This window comes from Phoca vitulina, unplaced genomic scaffold (assembly GCF_004348235.1).
Source record: "Phoca vitulina isolate PV1807 unplaced genomic scaffold, GSC_HSeal_1.0 scaffold32, whole genome shotgun sequence".
In the NCBI taxonomy this organism is placed as follows: Eukaryota; Metazoa; Chordata; class Mammalia; order Carnivora; family Phocidae; genus Phoca; species Phoca vitulina.
The window spans coordinates 1,506,048-1,521,382 of NW_022589735.1; the positions used below are offsets into that span (position 1 = coordinate 1,506,048).

At 44.2% G+C, this 15,335-nt stretch overlaps 1 non-coding gene across 1 annotated transcript; it reads right to left on the bottom strand.

The window, feature by feature from the left end:
- Positions 1-13,068: 13,068 nt before the first annotated feature.
- On the bottom strand, positions 13,069-13,175 carry LOC116645338. The gene has a single exon (XR_004301940.1). It is a non-coding gene; the product is annotated as a U6 spliceosomal RNA (small nuclear RNA).
- Between the last annotated feature and the right edge of the window lie 2,160 nt (positions 13,176-15,335).

The window sequence follows — 15,335 nt, forward strand, 5'->3', positions numbered from 1 at the left end:
TTCTTTTCTTCTAAACACACAAAATGGAGGAGAGCTATCCTGAGGATTCAGGAAAAGGAAAGGTGAGGTTTGTGTGAATATGTGCATGTGTGCTTTCAGAGAAGAGACAGGAAGTAATTGAGGCTAGAGAAATACAGGGCCTTTGGGGAGAGAAGGACCAATGACCTGGTGACTACTGGATTCATAGATTAGTCAGGTAGGAGGCAGGATTTGTGTGGAAAGAAGGCCAACCATTATGAGTAAGGCTGAGTGGTGGGCCATGTTGTCATGTCATTGAAAATGTAAACTTTTTTAGGTATAGGGCATTCAGTGTCCTACGGAGGAAAACCTAGATTATGATTTCTGCATTTCCTAGTTAAAAAATTCTTCATAGTCAACCTTCTTAGTCTCTAACCTTTTAAATTCTGAATTCATTTTGGTGAGTTGATTGACATGGTCTTTTACCTGTAATAGCAACTACTTTTCTACTGTGTTTCTGTGTTATTCTTTTTTTTTTCCTTCCACATTTTTATTTAATGTTTCTTATTCTTGCAAAGACAAAATTGTTAGGAATAATAACAAAAAAAGAAAAGGGAAAATTTCTAGGAAAAAAAAAATGCAGCCAGATGAGAGACAAAGGATTAGGGTAGGTTCATTAGCTTTGAGTTTGACCTCATAATCGGATCTAGCCCTAAGGGACACTAGGTCCCCAAACTTCTTGCGTGCCTTTCCCTCTTTCCTCTGTCTATACTCTCCTTGCTTCCCTTCTTGAAGCCTTTTGCCCTTGAGATTGATCCCTTTCCTCTCCTCCCTGGACAGGAACCACCAGTAGAGAAATGTTCAATCATATATTCAGTCAGTCAGTCAACCAGCATTTACTGAACATCTACCATTTGCCAGACCCTGTGCAGGTGCTTCAGATAAAGTCAGAGCAATAGAGATCTCTGCTTACCTAAAGCTTACAATCTAGTGGGGGGAAAATGACAAATAGTCTAGGTATCCCTGGGCAGATGTCAGAGGACGGCTAACCTAGCTGGGGGAGTCAGGGAGAGTACTAGAGATGGCAGCATTCCCTCTGGATGATCCTAAGAGCTTAGAGTTGAAGAGGGATCCCTCCTTCATCCCTGTACTCTACTCCTCCTGCTGCTTCTCTGTAATAGCTATCCAGATTAGAGTGGGGCCCTATAGTTGTCCTTGTTATTTCTCAAAAGCATAGTTGAATTGGCAAGGATATACAGAAATTGGACTCCTCATACGCTTCTGGTGGGAATGTAAAATGGTGCAACTGCTTTGAAAAACAGTCTGGCAGTTCTTCAAATGATTAACCATAGAGTTACTTTATGATTCAGCAATTCCACTCCTAGGTATATACCCCAGGAAATGAAAATATATATCCACACAAAAACTTGTACACAGATTTTCATAGCAGCATTATTCATAAGAGATAAAAGGTTGAAATAACCCAAATGTCCATTAACTGACAAATGGATAAATAAAATGTGGGATATCCATACAGTGGAATATTATTTGGTCATAAAAGGAATGAATGCTACAACGTGAATGAACCTTGAAAATGTTACATTAAGTTAAAGAAGCCAGACCATATATTGTTTGATTCCATTCATACAGAAGTCCAGAATAGGAAAATCTGTAGAGACAGAAAATAGATTAAGGGCTGCTCAGGCCTGAAGGGGAGAGGAGTGAAAGATCAAGGTTCTAGGTTTCTTTTTGAGATGATGATGAAATATTCTAAAATTGTGATGGTTGTACATATCTGTGAATATAATAAAAGCCACTGAATTTTATACTTTAAATGGGTGAATTGTATGGTATGTGACTTCCATACCAAAAAAGCTATTAAAACAAGAATGAAAAACATATTAGGTGACCTGAAAGATATGCAGTTCTGATTAAAATTGTGGTCTGCATGGTCGTTGCCAATTTTAAGGTTTAAAAAGGACTTTTTATTCTGGGTCCTATGGCCCCTCGGAGCTCCTTTCTCACTATACAGAGAAGTTAATGCATTTGAGTGGGCAGCATGAACAGAAGCAAAGGAGTAGACTGTGCATTCCCATCCTTGCACTCCCTAACTTCCCTCCCTCATAATGATTTGGTTCAACATTTATGGTATACCTACTGTGTGTAAGACTTATGGACCTGAAAGAGACAGAGTCTCTTTATTCCTTCCAGTGGCAGAAGTTAAATCATTAATATAATGCTGTTTATATAAAGAACTCTTTAGGAGATAGGCAGTGTGACAGAAAGAATCGTTGCAAGGCATCTTGGGATTCTGGACTTCTTCTATAGCATGTAGGGAAACATCATAATGACATCAGCTAGAGCAAGACCAATTCCCAGTCCTTCTTGATGTTGAGCAAGTTCCGAGAGTTGGCTCCCTCCTCACATGCCTCCAATCACCTCTTCATTTGGTTTCTAGACTCAATTAGTCTATTTCCATACCCTTCATTTTCTCACCAACTCCACCCCCACAATGTCCAAATTGGCCCTCCAATGCTGAAACCATTTGCCAGAAATTCATTAAGCTGAACACATGGGAAATTACAGAGGAGATTTCACTTGTCACTTAGGCTCAAATATAGCAAGTAATTTTAAAAGGACAGTGGCAAGAGGCTATTTTTATCTTGCTTGTTTGTGCTGAGTTTTCTTATCTTGCTGTCTCTCAGTCTCTTCCTAGCTACCTCTCTTCTCCTTCTTTAAATTAAATGTTGGCCTTTTAAATCTTTTTCTCGGATTCTCTTATCTTGTTTTACAGAGTCTTCTCCTTCTGTCCTCATCACACATTCAGTCAACACATATTGAGTATCTACCACATGGCAGGCCCTATGGTAGGCACTAGGAGAGATGGAGTGATGAATAAGACAAACATGGTCCTTACCATTATGATTACAGTCCGATGAGGCAGGTGGACATCAGGTGGAATGAGTTCAAATTTGGTCACAGCAAAGACTTGAGGGAGTTATTTGCACTTTTATGATGTTAAGTGTACCCCCCGGTAAATGGGCATGTAAAAATCGCCAGAATCCCAGCATGTTTGTGGGGTTAGGGAATAAATCTAATATATCACAAGGAATGGAAAAAAAACAAAGATCCAGGTTTGTGTGTGATACAGTCAAGCCCCCTGGGTAGAGAGAACATGGATTTGGGAGTCATATGTTGGTGAGATTCTAACTCCACCACCTTACATGTCAGCTATTGACTTTAAGTGACCTCTGGACATCAGTACCTTCACCTATAAAATGGGAATTATAATCTCTACATTTTAGGTTGTTGTGAAGATGGAATGAGATGTCTTATATAAGGGACCAGGCAGGTGCTCAACCTATGTTACTTTCTTTCTCATGACCTCCCTACCCCACTTTGAATCACACACTTGGAAAAAAGAAAAAAAAAAAAAAAAAAGAGCCCAGTCTCCCAGCTGGTGGGAAGTGGGGTTCCTCAAATAATATTCACCAATCATATGCCCAGAGAGATGGATTATAACCATAGTGATTAGTATAAATTGCTCTATACATGCAACTTAGGACAGTCAAATCCCTCCCTTCTTCTTTGGTAAAGGAAAGGCAGTAAAAAATGAAGTTATAGGGAAAAGACTGAAATGAGATGTAACAAAGGACTTCCTAGCCATGAGGGCTGAAAGTGTGAGTGGATGCCTGAGAGACCTGCATCCTTTCCGGTTAGTGTGTGGACTGGGCTGGGGCAGGCCTACCTGGAGGTCAAGAATAAACCTGCCGACCTCTTCCTCTCCCGCTTAGCTTAGGGAGTCTTCAAGGGAGGAGCTGTAGCTCCTCTCCCTTTTCCAAGCCAGGCGTGCTGGGGGAGGTGAACGCTGCCGGGAAGGCTATTGCTCCCGAGGAAAGGAAAAATGGCAGCTGCCATTTCAGGCACTTAATAAGTACACTAAATTGAGAAGCTGCTGATTTGGTTTACCTGATTCCTCCCTGATAAAGGAGAAATCTCTTCAGTCAGAGGTTTCCTGAAGCTGAAAAGGAAGCCTGAGCTCCAACTGCGGAAATTGGCAGAGGCAACACTCAAAGGAGTAAGCTGGGCTCCGTGGGCAGCACCAGGATTCTTGGATTCCTCCCCCGCCCTCCAGCCCTGGGAAACTTCAGGTTGCCTTTGTTCTGCAGAGTTCTTTTCAACGGGGATGAGTTTAGTTGTCCTTTTCTCCCTTCACCACCATTTTTCTTTCTTCTTCCTTTTCCTTGTTCTCCCTTTCCCTCCCCCCTCTCTCTTCCCTCCTCCTTTTTCTTTTTCTCCTCCTCCTCCCTCCTGCCGATCTCCGTTTCAGCTGTTGGATCTCATTGCCCACCCCACTCGGATTTCTGTTTCAGGAACTTTAGAATTCCTTCTTGATCTAAAGTAGCAATACCATCCTGACAACACAGGCGCTGCTCTGTGTGTTTTTGTAGAGATCAAGACCAAGTTTAGTCAGGTGCTTTAGGAAAAGACCTTTCCTGCGGATTTTCAGAGCCTTTCATATGGTAATGGTTGTGAATGTCCAAAAGGAGTCATTGGATTACTGGAACCCAAATTTCCCAGATCTCTTTTTATTTCCCCCAACCCCAAAGACTATATCCTGAGACACATGACATGGCCTTTGGGAAACATTTCAGAAACATATATTATATGTTAGATTTTTAAAAATTTTTGTAACGTTCATTTATTGATTTCTACACCTACACTATAGGTAGGACAGGAGGTTATAATAATCTCACTTTACAGATGAGTAAAACTGAGGCTCAGAGAGTAATACATGCCTTTCTTATAGTAACGTAGCTAGCCAGCAAGCAACAAAGCTAGGTCTTGTTATTCATGGTTCTAGGCTCTCTGCACTGTCTTACACTGCGTTTAAATATAATATACATGTGACATCATAACTTGGCATGTGATATATGAGATGGCATCTAGGAGATATACATGCTGTAATTGATGAATTATGACAATTTCCCCCATTCAACTGAATATGTATCACACATCTGTTATGTGCATCTCTAATCACTAGTCCAGGTGCTAGGGCTAGAGCAGTGACCAAAATAGACAAAAACACAAATTATTGCCTTCATGGAATTTACATTCAAGGGGAGAGATAGAAATTATAAGATAGGGCACCTGGGTGGCTCAGTCAGTTAAGCGTCTGCCTTCAGCTCAGGTCATGATCTCAGGTCCTGGGGTCACGCCCCATATGGAGCTCCCTGCTCGGCAGGGACTCTGCTTCTCCCTCTCCCTCTGCCACTCCCCCTGCTTGTGCTCTCTCTCTCTCTCTCTCATGCTCTCTCTCTCAAATAAATAAAATCTTTTAAAAAATTATAAGATAAATATATAAAATATATTTTATTTTATATGTTATATAATCATAAGGGCTAAGGATAAAAATAGGGAAAAGAATAGGTACGTGTAGGAGCTGCAGTTCAGGTGTGCATAGGATCAAGGAAAGCTACATTGAAAAGTCTACATGTGACTACAGACCTCAAGGAGATAAGGGAGTGACTGACTGTGCAGAGATTTAGGAGTAGCTGGGAAGGGGCTCCAGGAGAGAGAAAAGCAAATTCAATGGGCCAGAGTGAAGCAGGAGTGAGCCTTGGGTGAGGCTGAGCTGGGAAGAGGGTGGGGTAGAAGGAGATGAGTTAAAAAGGGGGTAGGGTCCACATATTAGATCTTATAAGGAAATGAAGTGATATAATGCAGATGATATGCCATGATATTATAATAATAATACCATATGACAGATTTATTATGTTGCTGCATAACAAATTACCCCAAACTTTGAACATTTATCTCAGTTTCTGAGGGTAAGGAAATGGGAGTAATTCAGCTGAGCTGGCTCAGGGTCACTCATGAGTTTACAGTCAGGCTGCCTGCCAGGGCTAGAGTCATCTGAAGGCTTCCCAAGGGGATCTGCTTGAGTCTCACTCATGTGGCTATTGACAGAAGACCTTAGTTTCTTACCACAGGAGCCTCTCCATAGGGCTGCTCGCAACATGGCCACTGGCTTCCTTCAGAGTAAGTGATGAGGGAGAGAGGCAGACAGACAGAGGGAGGGAAAGAGCGACATGAAGAAGGAAGCCACAGTCTTTTATAATCTAATCTTGGAAGTTACACACCATTACTTCTGTCATATTCCACTGGCCACACAGATTAACCCTTATACTTTGTAGGAGGGGGACTATAAGTGGGTGACTTTCAGGAGATGGGGATCATTGTGGAATCACCTCAGAGGTTGACCTCCTCAGCTGGTTTGCAGGAATTTTCCTCAAGCTAACCCTCAGTTGAACAAATATCAAAAATAGGCGCCTGGCATTGGTGTGGCCCCTACACTGGAGCTCATAACCCTACCTGGGTTGAGGCCTGAAAAGGGACAACACAGCAGGAACGTCAGAAACCCGCTGAGAGTCTGAAGGTCTTATTTCAATTCAGCATGCGCATGCTTATTTCTTCAAAGCCCCACTTTCTCTAGGCCTGGCCTCATTATTTCATTCACCCAATTAATATAACTGGGAATAATCTTACTTAAACCTGCAAAGAAAAAAAAAAAGGTTTGAGGAGAGCTGTGGAACTTCAAAGGCAGGCTGGGACCTCTCTGGGCAATTTAATCTGGAGACAACACTGGACTTTGATGAAGGGCAGAGCCAACCTACCCATCCCTCCAGAACCCTGAGGTACCTTCCTGTAAAAGAGAGGCATCCTGCCTTGTCTAAGGAGAATGACGACAGGGAACAGAGCAGTTGCTCTGTCCCTGACGCCCAGTACTGGGTCTGTCCACAGACAAGGACATGGCTCTTCTGAGCCCCAGGTGGGCCCCCTTCCCAACTCCTGCCCTGATTGGCCTTGGTTGTGCAGCCAGAGTCGGCCAGTTTCCTGAATTGAGCAGCAGATGGCATCACAGCCTCAGGAGCGAGCGGCTGAAGCTGCTGGCAAGAGCAGGGCGCGATTAGCTACTCAGCCTCGTGCTTGGCATCTGGGGGCTCCTGGGGGTGGGGGCTGCTTCCCCAGCTCCCAGCTCAGAGGAGTTTGTGCTGTGCCTGCAGATTGGCATAGTGTTAGGCTGGTATCTCAGAGAGCAGAGCCTGGAGCCCCCAGTGAGGAAACAGATGGTGAACACAGGGTCTTTTCTATGATCTTTTCTGAAAAAGATGAAAATCAGGGACTGCTGTTCCCAGACCAACTGCGTTTTTCCATCACTGCCTGTCCCTACTCATGAGGGTCACATGGAGTATATCCTGGCTTGGAGGCTGGCGGGTCCCTGGCAGAAGCCTCCTGGGCCAGATGGGGCCAGAGATAATTTGAGGGATCATCTAGGGAATCCCAAGAAGTCAAAACTGAATCCTTCCCAGCACTCCCCTCAGTGACCCAAATGAGAGGGGCAGGGCTCAGTCCTGCAGTCCTTTGGTCCGCCTTCGTCTCCTTCTCTGTCCGTTGTGTTTCTGACTCCTCTTCTTCCTACTCTGTGTTCACTTTTCCTCTCCTTCCTTTCTCCTCTGTTATCCCTATCCATTTATGTCTTTCCCTCTGTCGATCTCTTTCTTTCTCGGTTCCAGGGTAGAGAAAAAAGCCAGTTGCCAGACTTGCTGGATGTAGGCACTGGGCTGCAACACCATGTCCACTCTCCTCCCTCCCTCCCATTTCCCACCACTGCTGGATGGCTAGTCCCATGGAGACCTAGACAAAGGGAGGTCTAGAGGTCACCAAGAGTATATGTTCTCTTTCCACAGAGGCTGTAGTTTGTAGACAGGAAAGCCCTCAGGGGCTTCCCAGTAGGACTGAGGTCCACTGAACCTCCTGTTCACTAGGCACCCATATATGCCAATAGAATGTGAGCTTGAGGGCAGCTACCGTGTTCACTGCTGCATCCAAAGTATCTATTATATAGTAGCTATTCAACAAAAATGTGTTAAAAATAATGAGAATTAACAAATAAAAGAAGATGGATGGAAGGTGAATGCTGACCTCTGTATTAGGCACTGGAGTACATTCAAGGTGCCATCCCCATCCATCAGCAGAGAGGAACATGCAGGGAAGCAATCACCCATAATCCAGAATAGTAACCATGAGGTGGCAGTGGTAGAAATTACAGTGGGTGCCTAAGTCCACATTGTGAAGACAGGGAAGGCTTTGTTCACTCACCAATTCAACAGTTTTTCATGGAGAGCCTACCAGTACTAGACTCTGGGTTATATCTGGGAAGAAGGTAGGCTCCTAGGTGGGTGTGGGAAACATATGAGCTAACAGATAGGTAGTAACAGACCAGATAGATGCTGTCCTAGGGGAAATCATGGGCAGTGGGGGCAGAAAGCAGAGGCATCTTGCTTCATCAGGGGGGTTCTGGAAGGCTCTGTAGTGAAGTGAGTCCAAGCTGAGATCTGCCTGAAAAGTTAGTAGAAGTCAGCTGGGGGAGAAGGAGGGAAGAGAGTTCCAGCCAAGGGAGCATTACCTAGTCAAGAGAGAACAGGCAGTTTTCAAGGAACTGAGTGAAAGTGTCAGGAAATCTGGCTTGAGTACCAGTAGGGTGGTGGGCAGGGCCGGAAGACATGAAGCAAGAGAAGTGGGTGGGAGCAGGGTAGAAGAAGCACGCAAATCAGGTTGAGTTATGAGTTTACCTTCAGGGCATGGGAAACATTTGAAAGTTTTAAGAAGGGAAGTGATAAGATCAAGTTTGGATTTTAGAGAGGTTACTCTGGGTGCAGTGTGGGCACTGGATGGCGTAGGGCCAGAGAAGCATCCTAAAGGCCAGTGAGGGAACAGTCCAGACAAGAGATGAGAGCCTGAGTGATGATGACATCCCTGGGGCTGGAGATCATGTTTGAGCCAAGCCTGAGGAAAAACTTGGGATAGGAAGGATGCTGGCATTCCAGAGAGAGAAAATGCACATACAAAGATTTCAGGAATTTGGCATGTTTGAGGAAGCACATGGTTATATATTTGTAGCCTGTGAGAGGGCACAGGGGTAGGTGTGAGAGATGAGGCAGAGAGGAGCTAACCTTTGCTGAAGAGCCTTAGAAGCCCAGGGTCAGGCCAGATCCTTTTTGTTAGAGTTGGAGAGCACAGGGTGAGTAGGTAGAGCCTTTCTCTCTAGACACTCAAATTATCTGCAGAGCTTCCAGAGTGTCCCGCTCCATCCAGGCATTTTCAGAACAAATGTATCACCTAGAACCTGAAAGACAAGGACAAACCGTATATAAGGAGGTGAAGGAGGATGTAGGAACTGGAGTAAGCAAGTGGATCAGGACAGGGCATGGGGAGAATGGGAGACACTTCCTGCCAAGCAGAGAGAGCAGCAAGGCTGGGTGAGAGAGGTCCCATCAGAACCTGGAAATCCCAGTTCCAGAATAGTCTGGTTCTGTACTCGCTCTCCCCAGTTCTACCTCCTGACCTCAAAGACCTCCTTACAGGCATCTCCCCCAAAGAAGACGTTTCCCCCAAAGAAGAAATTTGCAAAAAGGTAGAGAGCAGGGACCAATTGGTGTAATGATTAAGAAATTGGGCTCTGCTTCTTCCTTAGTTTCCAACAGGAAACTGGAGTCATTTTCCTTACCTGAAGTGGGGACAATAACACCTACCTCATCAGTGCTGAAAGGTGGAAATGAGGTAATATGAACAGAAAACTAACACAGTGAAGGTTCTCAATAAATCTTTGGTGTTATTAAGATTCTAGTATGAGACAAATGGGGTGGGGTGGGGGGGCAGAGAGAAATAGGAAGGGATGTAAGTAAGGAGGGCTGAGTGAAAGGGGAGTGAGTTCCAATCTGTGCAGAATTCTTCAGTGGCTTCCATGGCCTGTGGGACAAAATCCTCCACCAGGGCTGATTCCTGCCTACCTGTCCTGCCTCATCTCCCGTGGCTCCCAACCTCACTTTATAGACTGAACCGGATCCTACCACCTGTGATTCCCAGAACAGAGCAAGCTCTTCAAGCCTTTCCATGAGCTGTTGTGGAGAAAAAAATACCCCTCAAACCTGTCTTCATACCAAATATTAGGAAGCGTGAGCTACCCGGAACAGATGTTGGGAAGGGACCCAGGATGTGTATATTGTGGGGAAGGGGTGGAGGACTAAGGGAGGGAGGAGCAGGGGAAAGTTAATATGGCTCAAATAAATGGCATTTGACCCAGTACTTAGGTGAGACAGAGGGGCAGGCAGGCCGATGTGCGTGCTTCTCTTGGTGGTGAGGCCAAGACTGGAGGAGAAGAGAGAAAGGGCAGAGGTTTAAGGGAGTCCCAGGATACGCCTGGTTTTCCACCTCCTCCCGTGTTTTCTCTCTTCTTCCTTCCTTTAGGATCTAAATTCCCTAAGAGGGAATTGCAAGCCTGAGAGTGTTGACCTGGGACTGACTTACTCCTTTTAGGAGCTAAGACCCCAGGATACAAAGATCCAGTTATAATTCAGTGTGGGAAATGTGTTATGAAGACTTGTGCTAAGGCCTATGGGGAGCCTGTGGGCTTTGCAGAGGCAGAGAACTAACTGGGCCTTGGCAAAGGAATAGATTATCAAATGGGAAAGGGTTTCCGGGAGGTGAGCACAGCATGAAGGTAAGCAGATTCTGCCTGGTGTCTGTGAGGATAAAACATATTCTTCACTTCTTCTCCTTTCCTCCATCTCCAGAGTTGAGCTCCTTTGCCTCCTCCCAGGCCACCTTTAGAATCATTGACTGTTAGAGCTGAGAGAAATCTTGGTGATCTTGCAGGTCATCCCAGTCTTTTGAATTTTATATGTGGGGAAACAAAGACCCAGAGGGAGGAAGAAACTTGTGTGAAGTCGCTTAGTGGATGAAGAACTCAGTCAGATTTCAGAGTTTCTGACTCATCTCTGCTTGCATTTCCTAGTTCTACATTGCCTCAGCGTCAACCACTTTGGCCCCCATCCTCCAGGGGCTGGGTTTTGTTTTGTTTTGTTTTTGTCTGGGTGAGGATAGGGAAGGGATTTTTACCTACCCCCCTGTTATCAAAAAATAATAATTACAACTATCCCTTATCAAACATTTACTGTGTGTCAGGCACAGTTCTAGGTGCAAGGGACATACACTAAACGAAGTTTCTCCTTGCATGCAGCTCACATTCTAGGGTGGAGACAGAAGTTAAATAAACAAACATATCATGTGGTGTCACCTGATAGGTGCTATGAAGAAAATTGAGGTTAGAAAGGGGGGTTGAAGGGCGCCTGGGTGGCTCAGTTGGTTAAGCGACTGCCTTCGGCTCAGGTCATGATCCTGGAGTCCCGGGATCGAGCCCCGCATCGGGCTACCTGCTCAGCAGGGAGTCTGCTTCTCCCTCTCCCACTCCCCCCTCTTGTGCTCTCTCTCTCTCTCTCAAATAAATAAATAAAATTAAAAAAAAAAGAAAAAAAAAGAAAGGGGGGTTGAGTGTGACTAGAAGGAGGCTATTTTAGATAGTTTACTCTAAAACTCAGAGGCCTAAAACAGCAATAAATTATTGCTTCACAGTTTCTGAGGTGACCCTCAGAATTCAGAAGTGGCTTAGCTGGGTCATTCTGGCTCAGGGTCTTTCTTGATGTTGCGGTCCAAATGTCAGACAGGACTGCAGTTGCCTGAAACCTTGACTGGGGCTGGAGAATTCTCTTCCAGGATGGTTCGCTCACATGGCTGTTGGCTGGACACCTCCGTCACTTACCACATAGGTAGCCCTCCCCATAGGGCTGTTTGAGTATCCTCATGACATGGCAGCGTGCGCATGGTCTAAGAAAGAAAGCAAGGAGGAAGACACAATGCCTTTTTTTAAAAAAACTTTTTATTTAGGAATAATTTTAGATTTACAGACAAGTTACAAAAATAGTACAAAGAGTTCCTTACAAACTTCACTCGGCTTCCTCTAACATTGATATCTTACATAACCATGGTACATTTCTCAAAGTCAAGAGATTAATACTGAGACACTACTATTAACTAAACTACAGACTTTATTCAGATTTCCCCAGTTTTTCCATTAATGTCTTTTCTGTTCCATGATCCAGGCCCGGAGATCACATTGTGTTTAGTCATCATGTTTCCTTAGTCTTCTTTGATCGACAGTAGTTTCCTACTCTTTCTTGTTTTTCATAAACTTTTTTTAAAGTTTTTATTGTAATTCTAGTTAGTTAACATATAGTGTAATCTTAGTCTCAGGTGTATAATACAGTGATTCAACAATTCCATACATCATCGGGTGCTCATCACAAGTGCGCTCCTTAATCCCCCCATCACCTATTTCACCCATCCCCCCACCCACCTCCCCTCTGGTAACCATCAATTTGTTCTCTAGAATTAAGAGTCTGGGGGCACCTGGGTGGCTCAGTCTCTTAAGCATCTGCTTTCGGCTCAGGTCATGATCCTAGGGTCCTGGGATTGAGTCCTCCATCGGGATCCTTGCTCAGCGGGGAGTCTACTTCTTTCTCTCCCAATGCCTGCCACTCCCCCTGCTTGTGCTCTCTGTCAAATAAATAAATAAAACCTTAAAAAAAATAGAATTAAGAATCTGTTTTTTTGGTTTGTGTCTCTCTCCCTCTTTTTTCCCCCTTCGCTTGTTTTGTTTCTTAAATTCCACATTCAAGTGAAATGTGGGAATACCCATTCATATGGTATTTGTCTTTCTCTGATGGACTTACTTTGCTTAGCATTATACTCTCTAGCTCCATCCCCATTTTTGCAAATGGCAAGATTTTATTCTTTTTTTATGGCTGAGTAATATTCCACAACACACACACACACACACACACATCTTTTTTATCCCTTCATCAATTGATGTACACTTGGGCTGCTTCCATTATTTGGGTATTATAAATAATGCTGCTATAAATATAGAGGTGCATGTATCCCTTTGAATTGGTGTTTTTGTTTTCTTTGGGTAAATACCCAGTCATGAGATTGCTGGATCCTAGGGTAGTTCTATTTTTAACTTTTTGAGGAAACTCCAGCCTGTTTTCCAGAGTGGCTACACCAGTTTGCATTCCTAACAGTGAATAGGGTTCTCCTCTCTCTACATCCTTGCCAACACCTGTTGTTTCTTGTGTTGTTGATTTTAGTCATTTTGACAGGTGTGAGGTGATAGCTCATTCTAGTTTTGATTTGCATTTCCCTGATGGTAAAAACATGGAACCCGTCATGAATTTGTGTGTCCTCCTTGTGAAGGGGCCATGCTAATCGTCTCTGTATCGTTCCAGTTTTAGTATGTGTGCTGCCAAAGCAGGCACTGTTTTTCATAATCTTGACAATTTTGAAGAGTACTGATCAGGTATTATGTAGAATGTCCCTGAATTTGCATTTGCCTGATGTGGTCTCATTACCAAACTAAGGTAATCACAAAATCTCTTGACCTTGTCTTAGAAGTCACATGCTGTTACTTTTACCGTATTCTGTTATTTAGGAGTTAGACACTAAGTCAAGCCAACACTCAAGGGGGTGGGGAGGGTTGTGTTCTACCTCTTGAAGGGAGGAGTATCAGAGATTTTGTGGGCATATTTTAAAATCACCACAGGGGGGTCAAGGAAGGTTTCTCTGACACAGTGACACTTGAACAAAACTTGAAATAAGCAAGGGAACAAGCCATGGAGAGATCAAGATAAAGCTTTGTAGGCACAGGGTACAGCCAGGAAGGGCCTGAGGCAGGAGTATACACAGCAATGTTTGAGAAGTATGTCAGGAAGCCGGTGTGGCTTACCAGAGGCAGCAAGGGGGAGCATGGTAGCATGAGGTCATTAAGTTTGTGGGCTGGGGGTTAGGGAGGTAATATAGAGCGCTGTAGAACGTAGTAAGGATTTGGATTTTATGCTGAGTGAAATGAGAGCCATTGAAGTGTTCTGAGCAGAACAGTGACATGATTTTAAAGATTTTATTTATTTATTTGACAGAGACAGAGATAGCAAGAGCAGGAACACAAGCAGGGGGAGTGGGAGAGGGAGAAGGAGGCTTCCCACTGATCAGGGAGCCCGATACGGGGCTCGATAATGACCTGAGCTGAAGGCAGACGCTTAACGACTGAGCCACCCAGGCACCCCACAGTGACATGATTTTAAAAGGATCATTCTGTCTGCTGTGTGCATACCCTGTTGATGGGAAGAGCAGAAGTTGGGTATCAGATGAGGAAGAACTCAGTGTTCTTCCAGAAAGAGGCTCTTTCCATAATCCAGGTGAGAGATAATGCTTATTGTCTCAATCCCTAACTCAAGGGCCATTCTGAAGACTAAAGAAGAAAACATCATTAGGGTGCCTGGCATACAGTAGGTGCTAAGCATATCAAAGTCTTAAGGAATAGCAGTATCCTGAGGAAGAAAACGAGTACCTTCCATTGTCTGAAAGAAAATGAAGGTCTGTACAATGTCCTTCTTTTATGTCTAGCATGTGGCCTGGCTCTAGGGATACAAAGAAAAAATTGAGTTCTTGAGTTTGAGGAGCTCAGTCTGGTGGGTTGAACATTGCTGCAAGAAATAATTCCAACTTGACTGGCCAAATGCTACAACTGATTTGGTACAGGAGGCTCTGGTGGGTCTAGGAGGAATGCCTGATTTGGGGAAAGTACCAAAGGACTCATCTGACACCCAACTTCCACCCTTGTCACCTATTATCTCTTCATACAGAAGCCAGACTCCAAACTCAAAGCTGTTTGAATCTCAAGGCCCACATTCCCAGCCACTCTGATATACTACCAACCCTGTGGAGACATGGTCTTCATACACTTATCCCATGGTCTTGCCATTTAAACCTTCAGCAGGCACTGCTATTTAATGGATTGAGGAGTTTTCAAAACCCTAAAGACAGAGGGAAAGTGAGGCTTATTATCCTCTGATTTATATTTATTGCAAGTTACATTAAATAGCACACACCATGAGAGAGGAAATAGCTCTCTGTTGGGTATTGTATGCCAGTCGTCTCAAGGCTTTGGCAAGGCTTCCCTGGATAAGGATATGGGAAGGTCAGTGCTGTGGTTCTGAGACCCCTCCCTCATAGGCCCACCAGCAGTGGTTCAAAAACCCTGTAAAAAACTCTGTCCATTTTATAGATGGAGAAAAATGCCCTCTGCAGGGGGAAGGCTTTGGTACAAGACTGGACTTCCAGCAATGAAAGTTGGCCTCTGAAATCACCAATTGCCATTTAGTTGGTTGAGCTCTCTCTCAAGAGAGGTATGGGAAAGAGAAGCAAGCTGGGAAGCAAAAAGAACAAGAATGAGAGTGAGACAGAGAACTTGAGGAGTCGAGATGATTAGCAGATGCTGAATTGATTGTGGGATGGGAAGGGGCACAAGACCTGAGGGAAGTGAAAGAAAGAAGGAAGGAAGGAAGGAAGGAAGGAAGGAAGGAAGGAAGGAAGGAAGGAAAGAAAGAAAGAAAGAAAGAAAGAAAGAAAGAAAGAAAGAA